General features: G+C 52.5%; 1 protein-coding gene across 2 annotated transcripts in view; it reads right to left on the bottom strand.

The window, feature by feature from the left end:
* The window catches only part of MEST (mesoderm specific transcript), a 342266-nt gene that overhangs the window by 295121 nt on the left and 30891 nt on the right, over window positions 1-16254 (bottom strand). For both annotated transcript variants that reach the window (XM_086918914.1, XM_086918913.1), the window contains exon 2: window positions 6450-6520. The gene's annotated coding sequence lies outside the window, so the exon portion shown is untranslated. The remainder of the gene's footprint in view (window positions 1-6449; window positions 6521-16254) is intronic.

The raw sequence follows: 16254 nt of genomic DNA, 5'->3' as shown, positions 1-16254 counted from the left end.
TGATACAAAGGATAAACAGAATGCTGGGTGTGATCCACTCTCCTGTGAATAACTCACCAAAGCAGAGGTGTTCGCATGCAAGTTCGATAAAAAGAGCACTATGTCCAGATCCACCCCAATTGCAAGAAGCAGGTCCCCTAGCTTCCAGTGATTGAATTTGTCTAAGGCAGACCTGAGAGCCATGAATGCTAGGTGAAGTGATTCTGACCAGGCAATGGTATACTGGTTTATGATTAAACATAGATTTAAACATTGATCTGTTGTCAACTTGCCTGGCCTAAAGCCATACTGGACCACAGAGAATATACCATTCGGGTCTGCCCGCAGCCTGTTTAGGAGTGCCCTCCCAAGGACCTTCACGGCGGGTATACCCAACACCATCCAAGTCTTCTACCTTGGACAGAAAGAGTGGGCCCACTGTGCATCTCTGCCAATGGCCTAATATCACCCCTTACTTCACCAATAGCTAACGAAAGGATTGTGGTCACTGAAAGGGCTGTGAACTATATGGGTTGTGCACCATATTAAAATTAAAAATAAGCAAAAACATTAGGGCTGAGACAAAAATAAAGTTTATAATGGTCGCACATCCCCTCCCTTTAAATGTGGGCAAAATGTGTGGCTTAGCTGAGTTTTTTAACGTCTCCAGAATGAAGTTGAGATTGTGAGTGTTTAGAAACGTATTTACCTCCGTACCCTCCTTTGTGTGAGCCATATGGAGCCCTTCTACCAAAATACAAATGGGCTTGGTGTTATCCAGATCTAAGGGGCAGGCACACAAATGGCAATTCAAGTCACCCACTAGTATAAGCTTATCCCAACCAGAACCATGCGCTGCCAAATATTCAATAGCAGAGCATAAGTTGGAGAGATTGAATACCACTGCTGCCCCTGCTTTCTCATTAAATAAATTAATCAATATTAGCATAGGAATACATGTATTCGGGTTCCTAAATAACATTGTATGTATTAGAATAAAGAACCAGGAGTAACACATGTATTAAAGCTTTTGGTTATCTCACAAATAAGTTTGAGGAAACATTTTGTAAAAGCATATCAATTGGTGTTGAATATGGCCCTTATTAGGGTGCTTTCCCTTGGTTTTTTGCTTTGTTCCCTCCTGGTTTTCCGCTTATCTATGTGCTGGCCATAGAACTTCGAACGCTTTCAACACAGCCACTCAGAGCCAAAGCGCTGTGCTCTTCATATACGTAAAGGATCTTACTGTATACACGATTGGCTGATTTGAGTTAGCTACAAGTCCCTTGTCTAGGGGTAAGACATATACCATATACCATGTAACTCAAATGTTCCTCCATAGGTCTGCAGCACTGTTTGTGCCACCCATGGAGGTAGAAATCCGAATATGCCACAGGTTTAGGGCTTGTGTGTGCAGGTTACTGTTATTCTGCTTGACATTTAAAAAGGAAATTGCCAAGGTTCTGCAAGTCTCTTAGTACATCTCAGTACTCCCTTGGGGCAGGGTGCTGGTTTTTTTTTATCCTCATTTGCCTTTTCGCCGCCCAATGCTCAACTAAACCACCCTGGGCTTTCAACCTCATTTACTGGTAAACGGGGGTGTGTGTGTGTGGGGGGGGGGGTTGGTTATTGGAGGGGGGGGGGGACTTTTGGGGGTAGACCAACTGCCCTTAGGATAGAGTCTCCCCACCGGGGAACACCCTTGATGAAAGAGGGCGGGGAGCTCCATCCACAGCGCATCAGTCCTTGCCCCAAATCTTCCCAGAAACCAGAAAGATTTCCACTAGCCGAGGGATATTATGTTATGTTATAGTGACTTATATAGCGCTCAGCTGCCCCAGCAAAGGGCCGTCCCGGCGCTTCTGGCAGCTCACAGACAACTGACTTCGATGAAGCTCAGCAAGACAATGTCCGGAAAAGCTACGTTTAGGGGAAAGAGGTGGGTCTTAATTGCCTTCCTCAAAAACAGCAGATCTTCGAGTTCTCGTATGTGTGCTGGGAGTGTGTTCCACAGCTTTGCTGCCACATAGCGGAAGGAATGTCCTCCCGCTCGGCAGCGTTTGACCCGAGGTACACTGACCAAGTGTAGTTCCGCTGAGCGTAGTGCACAGGTTGGGACATACGGGGTCAAGAGGTTACAGAGCATTTTGGGAGTGGTAAGTTTTTGAATTTTAAAAGAAAGACATAATGATTTGAACTGAATTCGCTGGGCCATCGGGAGCCAATGTAGGCAACCAAGGTTCTCGCAGACGCGTTTTGAATGCGCTGCATCTGCATAATCTCGGCTTGATTGGCACTCAGGAGGAAGGAGCTAGCATAGTCCAATCGTGACAGAACAGTGGATTGGACTATTAGCTATCTGGTAGATGCGTCAAAGAACTTTAAAATAGGTTTGAGACCTCGGAAGATGCCAAAGCATGTGGCAGCGACTTGTGGAGGCAGAAACTAAGAGAGGAATCCAACCACACCCTTAGGTTCTAGACTTCTCTTTTTGGCTCAGGGGCTTTACCCAAAGCCTTGGGCCACCAGTGATCGCCCCATAAGTCAGCCCTCTTACCGACCAGCAGCACTTCGGTCTTGTTTGCGTTTAACTGCAGACAGTTAGATGTCATCCAGTCTGCCACGGCTGTATGGCAGCTTTTAAACCTGGAGACATTCGGGGTCGATCCCTCCGTTAGTGCAACCACTAGCTGCGTGTCGTCCGCATATGAGACGATAGTGAGGTCCCATTGCCTGGCGACTGCAGCTAGTGGTTGGACGTAAAGATTAAACAATGTGGGGCTCAGTGGCAAGCCCTGGGGGACGCCCTGCTCAATAAGGTGCGTCTTGGATGAAAAAGGAGTAGAGACGCGGATGGTCCTTTCTGTCAAAAAGGACCTGAACCAAGCAAGAGCCAGGTCCGTGATCCCTTCCTCCTCAAGACGGTAGAGCAGAATCTTGTGACAAACCGTGTCAAAGGCAGCACTGAGATCCAGCAGGATCAGTGCCGCCGTTTGACCATGGTCAAGAGGGGTCCGCAGGTGTTCCGTCATAGCCAAGAGAGCGAAGGCTTAATCATTGGACTTGTGTTTATTGCACAGCATCTCACCCTACCCTCACCCAAAATGTGCCAGAAAAGGAGACCAAAATGTATATCTTTTCCTGGTCTGATCCGAAATCTCCAGTTTTGCAATAAATGTCATAGAACGTAATCAGTCAACCTCTGTTGGCGAGAACGGAGAGACCCATAGTTTACATATTTCTCTTCGCGCCAGAAATGCAGCATAAAAAATGAGCTTGCATTGTCATCTGTGCCCTTACCTTGCACATCGAGCATTCCAGATATAACCAACTCAGGGCTTACCTTGATCTGCAACCCTAGGGCGCCCGACAAACAGGTACTCATGGCCTCCTAGAAAGAGGAGATCTTCGGGCACCAGATAAACATGTGCAGGTCATCTTCAGCAGGGTGCATGTGCGCTAATTGCATTGGTAGTGAATGAGACCGGATGGCTTGTTTGGTACCGTGGGACCAGCTTCCATTGATTAACATGGGGGATTAGTGGAAAGGCTATTGAGCAGCATTTCCTACGTGCAGAAGAGTAGCTGTATAGTGATCGATATCAAGGCGTTAGTAAAGGCAAATCCTCGCCAGTAGTGGGAGTGACTTCGATATTCCGAGAGGGCGGAATTGGCACCAGCATTCCAAGGAGCAGGGGCCTGGCCCCACTAAAGAAACTGATCAAGCCTCCCAGGGTAGTATAGCAGACAGCACAACATTTAGAGATGGCCTGTGCATTTCAAAGGTGATCTTTTAAACTGATCTCATCTTCAAAAGTCATTGTGGGTATAACTACCGGGGCTCTACCTTCAGGAGTTAGAGATGCTTTTGGGATTGGAAACATACTGTGCTGGTTCGACGCAGAGACACCGAACAGAGGAACTACTGGGGCAGGAGGGACTGCAACTGGATTATTGCAGACTTGTGCTGGCCTGGGGCTTTTCGTGTTCCAGGAAGGGGACTATCACTTGGATGTTGCTGGCCTGAAGCTAATTGCAAACTGTCATGGCCCGGATCCCTAAGCACTTTCCAAGGGCAGGTTGGCTGGCCTCCTGTCCACGAGATCCCAGGGACATAAAGGATCTCCTGGTTTCCACAAGATCGTAAGGACCGCGCAGGGTGCAGCGGAAACTAGTGGAAGTGATCGTTTGTTGGGACAAAGACCGTCATGACGTATGCCATAATCACTCTGTGCAGAGGAGTGTGCTCGTAAAGGTCAGCCGCCCACCTGGGATGCCGGAATGTGACGAGTTCAAGGAGTGCTGGAGTTTGCGGAGTCCAAGGTACCCATGTTGCCAACTGGAAACCTGTGCTAGCTCGCACTCTGTTGCGTGTGGTGCCCAAGGGCTGTTGCGAGACGTTTGCAGAGTCTGCAGGACCCGAGTTGGAAGCCTAGACTGTCTCCGACTACCAGATCGGGAGGACGACAGTGCCCCACATTATGGCCTCCATCCAAGGTTGCCGGCTCCCTCCCCCCGGACCCATGCCACAAAGTAATTTGTCACTGAGAATATCGTGACTGAACCTGAGGGGTCTTGTTGTGCCTTGTGTGCACCCACAGTTGGCTGTCGGGAGCAACTGCAGCTCACACCTCCACCAGAGGGAAAGCATTACTCCAATTTGGAAGCACATCAGCATCCGGTGTCACAGTCTTTTGCCTACGGGGGGAGGTATGGGGATAGTGATCCCACACTCATGAAGCTGCCGTGGACGCCTGAAGGCCTAATCTGGAGGGATGAAACCAAGTAACTGTTTCCTTCTGCTTTAGGTGGTCCTGACAATCTAATCAAAGTGTCACCAGTGGGTGTAACGTGTATCATTGGATGGCGTAGTTTGAGTGGCTGAGGAGGTGGGTCATGGGTCTTAGTCAAAACCTGTGATTTCTTGACAATTACCACTGTACAGGGTATGCGATATTGGGAATGCATTGTTTTATGCTAATGTGATAGTTGGAAAGTAGAATACCTCTTAACATCCTGCATATATGTTTCTGTCACTTTTGATGTGGGATGGTTTGCTTGAATTGTTAACAACTCTGGGAAATACGCACATGGGTTTATGTTGCTTACGAGGCTAATTGGATAATGGGGAAAGTGAATATCTAGGACTAGTACATATATGTTCATGTTGTTCTGCTGTTAATGGGAAGAGTTCCACAATTGCATATAACTTTAAAGCATATATCCAATGTGTGTGATTTCAATGTGTGTGTAATACAAAGACCAGTGTTTAATAGATATGGTATGGAGTCTTTTTGTAGTGTACTCAGCATACTGCGAGTTGTGCCAATACTTCACACATGGACCCTGAAGATAAGCCAGACTGCTCTGTACCAAGCTACCCAAGGGTGAGCACAGGTTATCGGACAAGTGTATCATACTCATTCGATCTAAGACTGTGGATTCTGTCTGGCTTCGAGGAGTCCCAGCCAGCCAGAAACCGCTGGTTCTAACATTTACCCTATAATTGATCACCTCCCAGTGAAAGCCCAAAAAACAAGCATCAACTCAGTAAATGTGTTTAGTAATCTTAGAAACAGCACATGATACGAGCGCAGCACAAATTAACTGGTACACTACACCATTTTTGGCATGCGACAGCAAGAGCGATCTCCCCAATTTCAGGATGTCAGGATTACTTTTCCATACATTATGGTGAAAGCTAGGTATCCTAGTAGGAATTTCTCAGAATCTGACATTATGTTCTTTAGAAAAAAGCCTGCAAAATGGCATATCACACGCATCCCCTTGCAATTTGGTTTTCAGTGTTGTATCTCATCAAGCTAATAGTTCAGAAAGCTTACCTAACGACCATGCATGCAATTTTACAGGACATGAAACTAGATTCCCTTTCAGCTAGCTAAGTAGTACACATTTCATAGTCCTTACACATCTGTCATTTAAAAAAAAAATGCTCCCGCCAAAGTACAATGTAAATAAAAATTCTTAAAGGGTCTAGATACCTGAAGCACCTGCTTCTTTTAGGCCACTGCTTGAATTGTTATAGACCACAGAAGAGGACACTTAGTTTGCTGTGACATACTCAGGTTATGTTTAAATATGGTCCAAGTTGATTAAAAAGGAAACAGGCAAGTCTTCTAAACACGTTTATGTTTGATACAAATACTAGCAACACATATTAAATATTTTGTATAAAATTAACACACAAGTCAACATGCTGGATATTAAAACTTCTTATTTTGTGGCCTGTCTACTTTTACTGCTCTGTCTAGTTATAAACTCTCCAGGCTCTACTAGATAATAGGACAGTGAGGGGGAGATGTAAGGGAGTAGAGGTGCCACTGAAGAACTAGCAAAGGCTTTTAGTTAATCTTTGTAGGGTTTATCCCGGAATCATGAAAATACAACAATATACCTGGAAGGTAACCTAAGCCTGGGAGACAACAAGAAAGACATTGTTATAGCCTTACCTGGTCTTCTCAAGCGGGTTTGGTGCCCTATTGTGGCAGGCAGACTTCAATATGGCTTCTTCGTTTGCAGCCTGCGTAGACAATATCCCGTTAGCAGATTAACATACATTTAAATACTTTTAATCTCGTCATACTCTACCTGTCATAGTGGGTTTAAGGGAAGAGATTAGGAAAATAGGACACATATATTAAGCATCAATAAGATTAGACATGATTCGCATTTAAAACAGCAGCATGATGAACAGAACAACCAGACCATTTAGAAACTTTATTCCCTGGCAAAATGTACAACACTTCTCACTTTTTCTACCTTCGCTACCAGTGAGATATAGGTGGGTGGACACCACAGGATATCAGATCCTGCAATTTTTATTGAGCTGGATCTGAGATCTAAAATGAGGCCAATGAATCTTAGAGTGCTTATAGGGAACTGGGTTTTTGTTGCCGTACCCCTTCTCACACTTTTTTGCCTGGTATTTGATGCAACTTTGACTGAAGTGCACTGGGTGCCTCCTAACCAGGTCCCCCAATACCAGTGTTGTTTCCCCCAACTGTACAATTGGCCATACTTTTAGCAACCTCTAAAAGTCCCTGATTCCGTTGGTGGATTTGTGAATACATGAACAAGGAGGGCACCTTAGAGGTGCCCCCTGAACACCTACCAGCCTCTGGTGGTCTCTACCAGCCTGCCTCACAGGACAGATTTCTGACCTCCCAGGGTGAGAGCCTCATCAGAAACAAAGCCTGCAGGGGAAGAGAGTGTTCACTCCCCTCCGTCAGGATAACCTACTGATTAGCACTCCTGGGTCAGCAAGCTTCAAAGAAGCTCCCGCCTTTGAAATGTGAATCTGGCTCCCCTCACAGGAGAGGAGGCAGGCCCCCCCCCCTTTCTCTGGAGCTACCTGGTCATATAGAGACGTACTGAATACAAGGCTTAGTAGTCCACTGGCTACCACTCTACACCCACCTAACGCCCACAAATTCAGTATTTAGAAGAGCCCCTGGCACCAAGAAATCAGATCCTGCTGACCTGAAAGATGAAGAAATCTGCAAGAAATGAAGACCCAGTAACTGACCTGGCACCAAACCTGTCGGCCTGCCCGTTGACTTAAGCAATTACACTAAAAGTTGTCTTGCCCTGCAGCTGCTGTTTCCCCAAAGCATGAGAGACCTCTCAGCATTTCACCTAGGAACCAAGACCTCCCGAGAAGTAGCAGACCTGCTTCCCTGCAACCTGCAGGCATCCAAAGACTCCTATGAGGACTTCTTTTTTTGTAAACAAACGTTATTGATTTTCTTTTCAGCAGCCTGGAAGCATAGGTACATAATAATACTTGCCTCTTCCCCCCATTTACAACATACGGCTCCAAAACTGCAATACAGTCCTGTTACTGGATTGTCCCGATCGGATCCCTCTTGGAGTCCACTACTAACATCTGAACACAACTAACCCTTCTTTAGTCTGGATTCAACCGTCACTATTTACGTTATACTAAACCAACGAAACAATTTAAAAAAAAACTCCCTATTCTCCCCTCCTCCCTCCCAGTCACATGTGTGTCTGCTAAGTTAGGCAAATGTAAAGATGAGGTCTTGATATGAATGAATCAGGGAATTTCCTCTTGGGTCGACAACTACCCCTGTGCTCCCCATCCTCCTGTTCCATCCCCTGCTCAGTTTTATGGGTGATCAGGGCCTGAACCATCTCTTCCCAATCTCTCGCCACTTCTATTGCCTTTTCATTATTCTGTTATCGAACCGCTCCCTCACTACCAGCCCACTTAAGCAGTTCCCCCCCATCTACCTCCTGCCACTGGGCCCTTCTTTTGATTTCCAGCGCATTGTAATTTCCCGTTTTGTCAATATGAGGCCCATATCCACAAACTTACTAGTCATCTTCATCTTGGTGGTATGAGGAAACCAGTGTAATATGAAAGTGGCCATGTCAAAAACCAGTTGGCGTTCTGTGATCAGGTTTAGGAGATCCCCCACCTCGCTCCAGTAAGCCCCCAGAGTTGGGCAACTCCACACCATGTGGTCCAGGTCCGCCCCCACTGCGGCGAATCGAGGACACATCACGCTGCTAGCATTATAATACTCCATGATCTTCCCCGATGTCAAATAGACTCTATGTAGAATAAAGAAATGGACCAGCCGGAATAGGGCATTCCTAGTTCCCTTCCACGCCCTACGCTGTATGTGCCCCCATGTGGCCTCTGGTATGGGTTTTCCCATGCTCCCTTCCCATTTAAGGCGCAGTCCGTCCAATGGGACCAAACCCTCATTCAGCATCCTTGAATATAAGCATGTAACTGCTTTAAAAGTTCCAGCCGCCATCATCGCATACGGACACGGAATTATAGTTTTAGGTTCGGCTAGTCCCTCTTTCCAATGTCTCTGTATTGCACGCACTAAGGCTGCATGTATCAGGAAAGCACCCCCAGGAAGATCAAACCTCTCCTGCAGCACCTGGTAGGACAACAACTCCCCATCCTCATATAAGTCACCCAAAACCTGGAGCCCTGCCTGTTCCCAGTCCCTCAGTGAGGACCAGTCCCCTCCATGTGGCATCCCCAAAGGCATCTCCGGCGCGTAAGGGTGTTGTACTCCCACCCTCCTCTGGAACCTGTTCCAACATAACCCGAGTGTTTTTTCTTCCAATGTAAGGTCTCTGAGATCCAACATCTGCTGCAGTGCTATAAAAGACAGGATAGGTGTCGGGATGCCTCCCCTCTGGCAGAGTCCGGGCCCCTAAACTCCAAGGCCACCGCCTGAGTAAAGACCTGTAGTTGCGCTGCTATATAATATAATTAAAAATCAGGCACTGTGTTAGACGGACCGGGAGGGTCGGCCGAGGACAAGGGGAGAGGTCTCCGGGGAGAGCCGTCTCCAGCGATCGTACAGACAAGTAACTTCCCCCCCACAGATGTACACCACACAAGGATAAGGTTCAACGTTACTTTATAAGCAATTCTTCAAGTACGGTGAAATGGTACAAGGAGGTCTTGACTCCGGGGTCCCCTCTAGGCTAGTCTCTTGGTTGGGAAAAGGGTAGCGGGACAGTCTCGTTACCAATCTGGTAGATGAAATAGCTCACAATCCTCGAGCTCGGCGTTCTAGATGATCGGGCCGCGGCGGAGCCAGCAGGTCCCGGGATGGTTGAAGGTAGCGACGGTCCGCGGCGGAGCCAGCAGGTCCCGATGAAGGTGGTGGTTACAAACGGTCCGCGGCCACGCCAGCAGGTCCCGACGACGATGAAGGTTTCAGAAGGTTGCGGCAGCGCCAGCAGGCAGGTCGATAGTTCACAAGGCAGGGCTACGGCAGCGCCAGTAGTCCGTCAAGGATGAGTTCTTCACTGCGTCTCTCGACTCCAGGATACAACTGCCTTCCTGCTCTGGAGCTGCCCCAGTTATAGGTCTGGCGCCCTTTGATGTCCGGACCCTCGCACTCGGAGGTCATGAGGTCCAGGATGAGGGAGTCCAGACACCCAGCAGGGGGGTGGAGCCAGCGCCTCGGGGAGCTGGGGTGATCGGCACCTGGCGGGGGAGAGCCATCGACACCTCTTTCTCCCATTGACCTGCCAAGTAGTCCGCTCACCTCCTGGGTGGATGGTGGTGCCGGGATGTCGGGGCCTGGCCAGGCCCAGGGTTAGGGTCGATCGGAGGCCACGCGGCCTCGTGGTGCTGTGTCCAAGATGGCGCCCAGGCCGGGCGAGAGGGCCGGTGGGGAATCGGCCCATGATGGGGAGATGTCCAGGGGCAGGGGTCCCATATGAGACGGGGAACGGGTGGTTGTTGCGTGTAACACCTGAAGAGCCAGGTTCGGGCCTGGTCGTGCGGGGAGGGAGCAAGCCCTTCACGTGGCCTGTCCAACATGCGTCCCCCCCAGCTGAAGGCGGGGAGAGTCACCCATCCTCTTGGGGACTCTCTTCGTCGAGGCGGAAAAAGCGGGACAGGCCATCTGCGTTGGCGTGGTCTTGCCCGGGTCGATGTTCCACAGTGAAGTCCATCCCCTGCAGGGAGATGGACCAACGCAAGAGTTTCGGGTTTTCCCCCCGCATTTGCATTAGCCACTGCAGGGGCCGATGATCGGTCTGTACCCGGAAGTGGGTGCCGAAGAGATAAGGCCGGAGCTTTTTGAGGGCCCACACCACGGCGAAGGCCTCCCTCTCGATGGTGCTCCAGCGTTGTTCTCGGGCCAGGAGCTGTCTGCTGATGAAAGCCACCGGCTGGTCAAGTCCTTCGGGGTTCAGCTGGGAAAGGACTGCCCCAATGCCATGGTCGGAGGTGTCCGTTTGGACGATAAATTCCTGACTGTAGTCGGGGGCCTGGAGCACAGGGGCGGAGCACATGGCGGCCTTCAGCTTCTCGAAGGCCGCTTGACAGTCGGGGGTCCAGTTGACCTCCTTTGGTTGGTTTTTGGAGGTGAGTTCCGTGAGGGGCCCCACAATGCTGCCATAGTCCCTCACGAACCGCCGGTAGTAACCTGTGAGTCCCAAGAAGGCGCGGACCTCGGTCTGGGTGATGGGGGGCTGCCAAGCCTGGATGGCAGCGATCTTGAGTTGCAGAGGGGCCACCAGACCGCTTCCCACCTGGTGCCCGAGATAGGTCACGGACCCCTGGCCAATTTGGCATTTGCTGGTCTTGATCGTGAGGCCAGCTCGTTGGAGGGCCTGTAGCACCTCTCGGAGGTGGTGGAGGTGGTCGGACCAGTGGCGGCTGTACACAGCGATGTCGTCCAGGTAGGCGGCGCTGAATTCTTCGAGTCCCGCCAGGACCTGGTTTACTAGCCGCTGAAATGTTGCTGGGGCATTCTTCATGCCGAAGGGCATGACCTTGAAGTGGTAGTGGCCATCAGGGGTGGAGAAGGCAGATCGTTCTTGGGCCCGGGGTGTGAGACCGATCTGCCAGTAGCCCGCTGTCAGGTCGAAGATGCTGAGGTAGCGGGCAGCTCCCAGGCGGTCGATTAGTTCATCTGCTCGGGGAATGGGGTGTGCGTCTGTTCTGGTGACCGCATTCAAGCCCCGGTAGTCGACGCAGAACCGGAGCTCAGGCGTGGTGCCGGGGGCGGCCGCTTTGGGGACCAGTACCACTGGGCTGGCCCAGGGGCTGTCTGAGGGCTCGATGACTCCGAGCGTGAGCATCTTGCCCACCTCCTCTTGGATGCAGGCCCGTACCCGATCTGGTACGCGGTAGGCCCGGTGGCGGACAGGGGGACTCTCTCCAGTGTCCACGTCGTGTAAGCACCAGGGGGTGACCCCTGGGGTGAGGGAAAACAGGGTGGCGAACTGCAGCAGGAGGTCTCGGCAGTCTTGGCGCTGTTCCGGGGTGAGGGCCTCCGAGAGTCGGACCCCGTCCACGGAGCCGTCCTTCTCTCGAGTCCGTAGGAGGTCAGGGAGGGGTTCGGAGTCCTCCTCGGCTCCGCTGTCTGTTGCCATCAGGAGGCTGAGCTCTGAGCGCACAAAGTGGGGTTTCAGTCTATTGGCGTGGAGGACCCGGAGAGGGTTCCGTGAAGATTCCATATCGATGAGATAGGTGACAGGGCTCTTGCGCTCGACTACTTTGAAGGGCCCTGTCCATTTGTCTTGCAGGGCGCATGGTTCGGTGGGAGACATTACCCACACTTGTTGGCCGGGTTCAAATTCGATGGAGGAGGCATTTTGATCGTACCACCGTTTCATGTCTTCCTGACTGGCCTCCAAGTTTGCTTTTGCCATCTTTTGGAACCGTCTGGTCTGGTTGCGGAGGGTTAGGAGGTACTTGAAAACATCTGGAGGGTTCTTTAGAGGGGGCATTTCCCAGCCTTCTTTGACTAGGCTGAGCGGCCCGCGCACCGGGTGTCCATACAAGAGTTCGAAAGGGCTGAAGCCGAGGGATTTCTGGGGGACTTCTCGGTAGGCAAAGAGGAGGCACGGCAGTAGCACATCCCACTGGCGACGGAGGGGCTCTTCCAACCCCCCAATCATCCCTTTGAGCGTGCGGTTGAACCGCTCAACCAGTCCGTTTCCTTGAGGGTGATAGGGGGTCGTGAATCTGTAGGTGACCCCACACTGTTGCCAGAGGGACTTCATGTATTTTGAAATAAAGTTTGTGCCCCGGTCGCTGACGACTTCTCGGGGGAAGCCCACCCGGGAGAAGATCCCCATCAAGGCCCGGCCGACTACCGGGGCGGTCACAGTTCGTAGGGGAACAGCCTCGGGGTAGCGAGTGGCGTGGTCCACCAGTACCAGGATGAACCGATGCCCTTGTGCTGTACGGGGGTCCAGGGGCCCCACAATGTCTATCCCCACCCTCTCGAACGGGGTGGTGACCACCGGGAAAGGTTGCAGAGGTGCTTTAAGCTTGCGGCCGCTCTTCCCGCTGGCCTGGCACGTGGGGCAAGACCGGCAGTGCTGGAGTACGTCGTTCCTCATCTTGGGCCAGAAAAAGTGGGTCACCAGGCTGCTGTAGGTTTTGTCCTGACCCAGGTGGCCAGCCAGGGGGACATCGTGGGCCAGGTTTAGCAAGAAGTCTCTAAAGCGTAGGGGCACCACTAGCACTCGGCTGGCCCCTAACTCTGCGATTCTCTGTTCGCTGTACAACAGGTCATTGTCCCAATAGACCCAATGGGTTCCGGAGGTATCCCCTGCACTCTGGGCGAGGGCTTGTTGGCGGAGTCCCTCGAGGGAGGGACAGGTCTTCTGCTCGTGGCGAAACTGTTCCTGGGTGGGCCCCCCCTCCTGACGCCACTGAGCCAGGCCGGGAAGGTCCTGAGGCTGAACGAGCCCCTCTGGAGTTTGCTCTGGGGGGACGGCACGGTCGGTGTCTTCTACTGGAGCGACCGGGGGAGGAGGTGCCGGCCATTCAGGTTCTTCGGGTCGGGGGGTGGTACGGGCAGCCATGGACCGGGTGGTTACGCACGCCCAGTCCGGGATGCCCAACATCCCCAGGTGCTCTCTCCTCTCGACGGCGGCCCACGGGGAACTCTCAAGGTCATTTCCCAGGAGGCAGTCTACGGGGGCATCATCTCGGACCGTCACTTTCAACATGCCGGAGACTCCTCCCCACTCGAAGGGGACGCAGGCCATCCGACATAGACTCTCCGAATTGTCGGCTGACCGGACAGGGCAGAGAACGTTCGGCAGGATCTGTTCTGGGGTCACCAGGTGACAGCGGACGGCCGTTACACTGGCCCCGGTGTCACGTAGGGCTTCGGCCCGGCGTCCATTAATGTTCACCCACTGACTGTACTTCCGGGTGTTGGCGGGTAGGGGGACCCGCGGGACCATGTCTTTTCCCCCTAGGCACGCTAGAACCATGGCGGCGGGTTCCCATTCTTGGTGTTCTTGCTCACATTCCTCGTGTTCTTCGGAGATTTGTTCTTCCCCCAGGGCGGCGGCAGCCATCTGGCGGGGTCTCGGAGTCTGGCTCTGTGGACAATTTGGGTCGTTTGCGTAGTGGCCGACTCGCTGGCATCGGTGACATGTGACATTGGCTCTGTATCCCGGCCGCGCCGGGGTGTTGCCCCGGTTGGCCGGGGGTGGGGTGCTGGTAGCGGGAGCGGCCGGGGCGTTGTCTCTTCCTCGTCCCTGGCCCCCTCCTCCTCCTCGGGGACGGTGCTGACCGTGGTTGTTCCGGATCTGTTCATGTGACCCATTTAGGCCCACTCGGGTAATTTCCCACCGGTCAGCCTCGGCGGCGAGCTGCCGCGGATCAGTCAATTTACTGTCGAGGAGGTGCTGCCTGAGCTCGACGAAGCAGTTGTTTGATAGATGCTCCCATACCATGAGATTGAATAGTTGCTCGTAGGTCGTTACGTTGCTTCCCTTGATCCAACCCTCGAAGGCTCGGCTGAAATAGTTCACGTATTCCACCCAAGTTGTACCCGGGATCCGGGTGCAGTCTCGGAACCTCTGGCGGTACATTTCGGGTGTGAGCCCATAGCGGGTGAGGAGGGTAGCTTTCATGTGGTCATAGGAGGTCATCAGATGGTCGGGAAGCTGCAGCAGGGCATCGCGGCCCTCATTGACGAACCTCCCCCATAGACCGGCTCCCCAGTCGCTGCGATCGATCCGGTGGGAGGTCATAGCGATCTCATAGGCCTTGAACCACTGCTGTATGTCGTCCTCTCGGAAATATTCTCGAACGACATCCTTGGGGATGTGTACCTTCTTTTCTGTTGCCCCCGGGGTGCGCGGTTGCTCGGGCACCCCTAATTCTTTGTTCTGCTTGCGTACGTCTATTTCAGCTAGTTTGCGCTCGTGTTCATACGCCAGTCTCTTCTCTTCGAGCTCTCTTTGTCTCTGTTTCTCTTCCCGTTCTTCCCGGAGCCGCAGGTGTTCCAGGTTCAGTTTTTGTTCGGCTAATTTGAGTTTGCCATCCATTTTGAGCCGGGCCATTTCTAGCTCGTGTAGTCGGTTTCTTTCTCGTTCTTGGATCTCATCTTGCGAGAGACCCGTTCTTTGCTCCTCGGGAGCCGTGGTGTTTTTCTCTGCTGCTGCGACATTTTGGTCTGGGGGTCTGACGGCCCCGGTTTCTGCCCATGACTCAATGGCGTGCTTGAAATCGTCTTTAGTACTCAGACCGGTGGTAGCGATACCTAGTTCAATGCAGAATTGTTTCAACTCACGATGGTTGTATTCTTCCAATTTCTCCATCTGGAATTTCTCGGTGGATCCGCTTTCTTTGGTTGGCATTGTGGTTTTGTCTTGGGGTGAGCTACTCTCTGTACGATTACGCGTCGATTCGGATCCCGCCGCTGCCACCAATGTTAGACGGACCGGGAGGGTCGGCCGAGGACAAGGGGAGAGGTCTCCGGGGAGAGCCGTCTTCCAGCGATCGTACAGACAAGTAACTCCCCCCCCACAGATGTACACCACACAAGGATAAGGTTCAACGTTACTTTATAAGCAATTCTTCAAGTACGGTGAAATGGTACAAGGAGGTCTGGACTCCGGGGTCCCCTCTAGGCTAGTCTCTTGGTTGGGAAAAGGGTAGCGGGACAGTCTCGTTACCAATCTGGTAGATGAAATAGCTCACAATCCTCGAGCTCGGCGTTCTAGATGATCGGGCCGCGGCGGAGCCAGCAGGTCCCGGGATGGTTGAAGGTAGCGACGGTCCGCGGCGGAGCCAGCAGGTCCCGATGAAGGTGGTGGTTACAAACGGTCCGCGGCCACGCCAGCAGGTCCCGACGACGATGAAGGTTTCAGAAGGTTGCGGCAGCGCCAGCAGGCAGGTCGATAGTTCACAAGGCAGGGCTACGGCAGCGCCAGTAGTCCGTCAAGGATGAGTTCTTCACTGCGTCTCTCGACTCCAAGATACAACTGCCTTCCTGCTCTGGAGCTGCCCCAGTTATAGGTCTGGCGCCCTTTGATGTCCGGACCCTCGCACTCGGAGGTCGGGAGGTCCAGGATGAGGGAGTCCAGACACCCAGCAGGGGGGTGGAGCCAGCGCCTCGGGGAGCTGGGGTGATCGGCACCTGGCGGGGGAGAGCCATCGACACCTCTTTCTCCCATTGACCTGCCAAGTAGTCCGCTCACCTCCTGGGTGGATGGTGGTGCCGGGATGTCGGGGCCTGGCCAGGCCCAGGGTTAGGGTCGATCGGAGGCCACGCGGCCTCGTGGTGCTGTGTCCAAGATGGCGCCCAGGCCGGGCGAGAGGGCCGGTGGGGAATCGGCCCATGATGGGGAGATGTCCAGGGGTAGGGGTCCCATATGAGACGGGGAACGGGTGGTTGTTGCGTGTAACACCTGAAGAGCCAGGTTCGGGCCTGGTCGTGCGGGGAGGGAGCAAGCCCTTCACGTGGCCTGTCCAACACACTGCTAGGC

Source organism: Lissotriton vulgaris, chromosome 1_1, assembly GCF_964263255.1.
Source record: "Lissotriton vulgaris chromosome 1_1, aLisVul1.2, whole genome shotgun sequence".
In the NCBI taxonomy this organism is placed as follows: Eukaryota; Metazoa; Chordata; class Amphibia; order Caudata; family Salamandridae; genus Lissotriton; species Lissotriton vulgaris.
The sequence above is the reverse complement of the archived record's forward strand: the minus strand, read 5'-3'. Positions and strand labels throughout refer to the sequence as shown.